Source organism: Microtus pennsylvanicus, chromosome 15 (genome assembly GCF_037038515.1).
Source record: "Microtus pennsylvanicus isolate mMicPen1 chromosome 15, mMicPen1.hap1, whole genome shotgun sequence".
Lineage (NCBI taxonomy): Eukaryota > Metazoa > Chordata > Mammalia > Rodentia > Cricetidae > Microtus > Microtus pennsylvanicus.
In genome coordinates this window covers 38119897-38126230 of record NC_134593.1, presented here as the reverse complement: position 1 = coordinate 38126230, position 6334 = coordinate 38119897, and the positions used below count along the sequence as shown (strand labels likewise).

The window sequence follows — 6334 nt, the reverse complement described above, 5'->3', positions numbered from 1 at the left end:
GAGCCATCTTCCCTGGTGGATATCCCACAACAGATGAGTGATGAGGAAAAGGACCTTTCCTGTGGAAAGACAGGATCCCTGACAGTGGGCCTTCCTCCAGAGTGTTGCTTCCAGGTGTTGTGCAAGATACAATTCTCAACCTCCCCTGTGCAAGTCCCACCATGTGTTTTCAACTTGAATCAAACAATCTTTAAAATTAACTCTATAGTACATCAAGGATGAGGATGAGAAATACCTATGTCACAAGGACAAGTCATAGAAATCCAGAATGGGAGCCTCCTACTTTAATTTTTATAACTATTTGATAAAGAACAACAACACACACAAATACACAAATAAGAAAAAGAAAGAAAGAAAGAAAAAAAATACCTTGTTCTTGGACTAGGGAATGTGGCTACTTGGTCAAGTGCTTGCTTCTCACACGTGATACCTGGATTTGATGCCCAGAACTGCATAAATTAGGTGTGGTAGTGCAGACTGTGACCCCAGCACTTGGTAGGTAGAGGTTGAAGAATCAGAAGTTTAAAGCCATCCTAGACTACATAGTAAGTTCAAGGCCAGACTAGGATACATGGGAACCAGTTTAAAACAAAAAACAAAACTTTAGTTTTTTCTTTTACATTTACTTAATCAGTGAGGTTACATTTGTATGTGTGTGTGTGCGCGCGCACACGTGTGTGTGTGTGCACGTGTGTGCGCGCGCACACGTGTATGTGTGTGTGCGCGCGCGCGTGTGTGCACGCACTCGTGCATGTTATGTGTAGGTGCATGAGCCTGTACCAGTCTTTTTCTTTTGAGGGGCTGTCACCCAGCTCCCAATCATGACACGGAGAGTTCTTATTAGTTGTGACTATTCAGCCTAGCTTAGACTCCTTTCTGCCTAGCTCCTTTAACTTAACCTGTTTCTCTTTATCTGGTTTTTGTCTTGGAGCTTTATACCTTTTCTTTGTGTATGTCCTATTTTCCCTGCTTCTTCCATGTCCATCTGGCTGGCTGGTCCCAGGTGTCTTTCTCCCTCCTTCTCTCCTTCCTCTCCTTCCCCTATTTATTCTCTCTGCCCATCAGCCTCGCCTATCCCTCTTCTGCCTACTTTTTGGCTGTTCAGCTTTTTATTAGACCAATCAGGTGCCTTAGGCAGGCAAGGTTAAACAGTAATACATATTTTCATAAATAAAGAAATTCAGCGACACACTGCATGGATTTGCAAAGTCAACAAAGTCTGTCACATCACTTGAGGCAGGACCAAGGCCTTCCTCCCTGTACCCAGAAGCACGCAGCGTTCAACGCAAAGGCCGCGCAGGCGCGGAAGGTGACGTTTGACGCAGTTTGACGCACGTGCGTGGGGTTCCCTTTTAAAACCTGAGACGCTGTACGTTCTTTTTCTTTTCCCTTCTCTCCCTTCACTGTTGCGCAAGCTGCAATAAACCTCGCCACGTGGGTTTTGTTGTGTCTTGCGATTAGCCAGCACTACATCTCCCGGCGTGCCTTGCTGTCACGCAAAGAGAACTACATCTCCCGACAGGCCACGGGAGGAGGGGTGCCCGGGACCTGGAAAGCGGCTCTGGACTGCCCGCGAATTCCCAGTCTATCAGGTTGCACTTTGAGGAGGATGGCGCTGTCGCGGGGAGCCAGCAACCCGGACCCGGACCCGGACGACATCCGGCCTCTCAAGCCGTGTCTGCTGCGCCGCAACCACAACCGCGATCAGCACGGCGTGGCGGCCTCCTGCCTCGAGGAGCTGAGGCGCAAAGCTTGCGAAGTATTGGCCATTGATGAGTCCCTGACACCAGTCACCCTGGTCCTGGCAGAGGACGGTACAATAGTGGACGATGACGACTACTTCCTTTGTCTCCCTTCCAATACCAAGTTTGTGGCCTTGGCCTGTAATGAGAAGTGGACGTGTAACAATTCGGATGGAGGAACAGCCTGGGTTTCCCAAGAGTCCTTTGATGCCGACGAAACAGACAGCGGAGCCGGGGCGAAGTGGAAGAATGTGGCCAGGCAGCTGAAAGAGGACCTGTCCAGCATCATCCTGCTCTCAGAAGAGGACCTCCAAGTGCTCATTGACATCCCGTGCTCAGAACTGGCTCAGGAGCTTTGCCAAAGCTGTGCCACTGTCCAACGGCTCCAGAACGCGCTCCAGCAGGTGCTTGACCAGAGAGAGGAGGCCCGCCAGTGCAAGGAGCTCCTAGAACTGTATCTCCGGGCCTTGGAGAAGGAGGGCGCCATCTTCTCCAACCAGGAAGAGCCCAAAGCCGCCCTCGGTGGAGACGTGGATGCGGTGGACACGGGCATCAGCAAAGAGATGGCTTCCGAAGTGGCACTTACAAGCCAGATCCTCACTGTGCTGAAGGGGAAGCCTGCCCCAGAGCTGAGCTTATCTAGTCAGGATTTGGAGCTGGTCTCCAAGGAGGACCCCAGAGCCCTGGCTGTTGCCTTGAGCGGGGACATAAAGAAAGCAGAGACAGTCCAGCGGGCCTGCAGCGCGGAGCTCGCCCGGCGCCTGCAGCAAGTGCAGAGCTTGCGTTCCCTCAGGAATGTCTCGGGGAGGAGGGATCCACTGCCTGAGGAACAGCAGAGCCCCAAACGCGCCAGACAAAACCCCAAGTAGCTCCACCGGAAGCACGCTTTGCTGAGGAAGCCCTTGGTTTTGTTAGCAGTGAACAACCTCCCTTCCCACTCTACTGCCTCCGCGCTGCTCTACCTCCTGCCTTCCGGGACGCTGTTTTAGCAGAGGTGACCACGCCCTCCAGAAAGGCCGCTCTGGTCGACGTTTGTCCTTCTATGTAGGGGAAGCCCCCCAGCCAATCACTTTGCTTGTAGGGCGTGGTCCCCTGAGGATATTTCTTACTAATAAATATTCCTGGTGTGCTCCCCCCTCCCCTTCTGCTTTCCTCTTCTCCGCGGGAACCTCGGTTCTCTAAGTCTTTTGCATTATTAAAGTCTAATATTATATTATAAAAAAAAGAAATTCAGCATAAATAACTATAACACAGCCTACATTGCTAACAAATGCAGCATAAACAAAGGTAACACACCTTTGCATGGTTAAAGTAATATTCCCCAGCATAAACAAAAGTAACACATCTTTGCCTAGTTAAAACAATATTCCACAACATGTGCCCCAGTTTGAGTTTGGTGGTCAGAGGACCATTGTGGGCATTGGATTTTCTTTCTGTCATATGGGTTCCCCGGGGCAAACTTGGGTTGCTGGGTTTGATGACTAGTACCTTTACCCACTAGTGATTTCACTGGTTCCAAAACTTCATTATTAAACAAGTGATATGTGATGGTCACTCTTTTATTTTTACGATTTCTTTAATGAAGCAGATGTGTGTGTATGTGAGTGATAATGGGCACATGGGTTCAGATGCTCACAGAGGCCGGGAAAGGGCATCAGGTTCCCTGGAGCTAAGCTGCAGATAGTTTCGAGCCACTTAATGTGGGCGATGGGAACTGAATGCAGGCTCTCTGTAACAGCAGTATGTGCTCTCACGCGCTGAGCCAGCCTGGGCTACAAAATGAGACCCTTTGCCTCCCAAGTGCTGAGCTTACAGGTATATGCTACCATACCAACTATCAATAATTTGTTATTGTTGAGACTCCCTGAATTACCTGGAACTTTCTATGTAGACTATGCTGGACTCAAACTCAGAGAAATCCACCTATCTCTGCCATGATTACTGGGATTAAAAACCATAATCCTATATACATTTAATTTTACTGTATAAACACCCTCAAGGCCTCTTCTTTCTGTTGGCCCATTCCCTTTGCTTTATTTCATTGATTTAAGATTCTCCTCCAAAGCTCAAGGCTGAATATCTATCTGCTTGTCAAAGCAGTTTCTGAGTTAACATATCCTCGTGGCTTGTCATCTCATGTAGTCTGAGGTCTTTTCTGAATAAGTTCTTGGCCCTGGGCATGTATACTGAAGTCCACACACTTGAAACTATAGCCTTTCAAGACTCCCATTCCTCAGAGAATCTAGTTTGAGGCCAGTCTGGTCTACAGAGCTAGTTTCAGGACAGCAAGGGCTATTACACAGAGAAACTCTGTCTTGAAAAACAAAAGACTTCCATTCCTCAGAGAATATCCTGTCCTTCCTAGATCTCAAGTATTCTGAGGTATTGCCCCAGCAGAAAGAAGATAATTCAAAACAGCCACATATGCCTGGAATAAGCCCAAGTTGTTCAGTATGGCCTGACTATTTCTGTCTCTTCTAGATGTTGAAATCTTAACTCCCCAATGTGGCAACAGCATTAGGAGATTTTGGAGAGCACAGCCAGTAGGCTGTCAGGCACTTGGCAATTAGGATGTTGTCTTAGTTAGGGTTTCTATGACCACCACAAAACACCAACACCAAAAAGCAAGCTGGGGAGGAGGAAAAGATTTATTTGGCTTACAACTTCCATATTGGTGTTCATCACTGAAGGAAGTCAGGACAGGAACTCAAATCAGGGAAGGAACTTGGAGGCTGGAACTGATGCAGAGGTCATGGAGGGGTGCTGCTAACTAGCTTGTTCCCCATAGCTTACTCAAGCCTGCTTTTTTATAGAACTCAGGACCACCAGTCCAGGGATGGCCCCACCCACAATGGACTGGGCTCTCCCCCATCAATCACTAATTAAGAAAACGCCACTGATCTTATGTAGGCATATTTTTAAATTAAGGTTCTCTCTTTTCACATAACTCTAGTGTGTATGTGTCAAGTTGCTCAAAGACCAGCCAGGACAGATGCCCACATGAGAATTGCCTTTGGAGCATGCTCGGTTTACTCACACAAACCTTCCTTGTAATACCATGCTAAGATAAAGGTTGTGGGAACAGTTGGTCAGGGAAGTTAATGCTGCTCCAGTGTGGAATATTCTCTGGGTAGAACACACCAGGAGTTTGCAAGCCCAAACCCATGTCTACTGTTAAGTCCTTCAGCTGTGGCAGGCCAGGAGGATGGCATTGTTGGAGGTCCCAGGAGGTCCTTGAGAGCATCTGCCAGCAAACAGTGCTGACAGAAGGGTGTGTGTGAACCCAGCGATGGTACCCAAAATTCAATCAGAGCCACACAGGCGTTAGTGTCAAAGTCCTCTTGCTGGTGGCTATCAGCGCAGAGTCTTGAGGTTCTGTGCCTTGGGAAGCAGTCATTTGATCCCAGGGCCACTGTCCAGTCTCAGTTCTTAAACTCTTTGGGTGTGTCAGCACATGGAGTAAATCCTCCATATGTTTGACTTTGGGGTTAATATTTTGCACATTTTAACAAATATTTTTCATAGCCAAAGCTTGCTATATTCAAGCTGTTCGTAAATATTTTTCTCCTTCTACAACAGTAACAGCCTTCAAGTCAAAAAAGTTATCTCTTTTATTGCTGTTGCTGTGTAGACAGACTGGTCTCAAATGGTCTACATTCGTTTTGACAAAACAAAGTCTTAGTTCAAAACAACGTGACATGCTTTCAACACAGTTTCCAGGTTACACAAGAGTGGTTTCCCTTGTGTTCAATAGTTCTTCACAAATGGTACTAGCGCCTTTAAAGAAAACCATGGGAGGTGATCTCTGTTTCAGCCATGGAAGGATACTGTGGAAAGATGGTCACCTACACACCAGCAAGTATGGTGAACTCTCACCAGATACTGAATATGCCAACCCAAGCTAGATCTTGGACTTCCTAGTTCACAGGACCGAGAAATCAATGCTGATTTTCATCTCCCTTATATGATAAAAAGGCAACTCCATAACCCATATATATTTATATAGAAATAACTTGTTACAGATTACAGGACACGAGCAAGCAGAAGGTATTTTTTTTCACAGCCAACTCTTTTGTTGGCAGGCTGAATATTGCAGTTACACAGAAAGAATCAATCATTTTGCTATTTATCTTGAAAGGTAATCTTATAAGGAATCTTAGAGGAATCACAAACCTAAACTTTTATACATTAAAAAAAATTAGTCAGCTGTACTTTAGGTCTTTAGGGTGTCTACCCATTCACCAACAGTTGTTCATACCAGGAGACTGAGAGCAGAAATGGGTACAAGGGATTAATCATCAGCTTTGGTCATCAACCAACCCTAGCAAGAAAACACGTCCACTATTGACATTTGGGTGCTTTGTATTTCCAACCTCAGGTGTCCTTGTGAACTTTAGATGGTTTCCTGGGGTTTTTCATCTTAAAGCTATGATCAGAATATCTGCTCTAACCTGGAGTTATTTCAGAGCTTTGTTTCCGCTAACGATGCGCACTGAACCCGTGACTGCATCTTTCAGCACTAAGATTAAAGGAGGTTGAGTCAGCCTGGCTCCTGGGACTCAGCTGTTTCTCTTAACCATTACCTTGAGCTA

General features: G+C 46.7%; 1 pseudogene; it reads left to right on the top strand.

The window, feature by feature from the left end:
- Positions 1–275: 275 nt before the first annotated feature.
- On the top strand, positions 276–2874 carry LOC142835885 (DNA fragmentation factor subunit alpha pseudogene; annotated as a pseudogene).
- The last annotated feature ends 3460 nt before the right edge of the window (positions 2875–6334 follow it).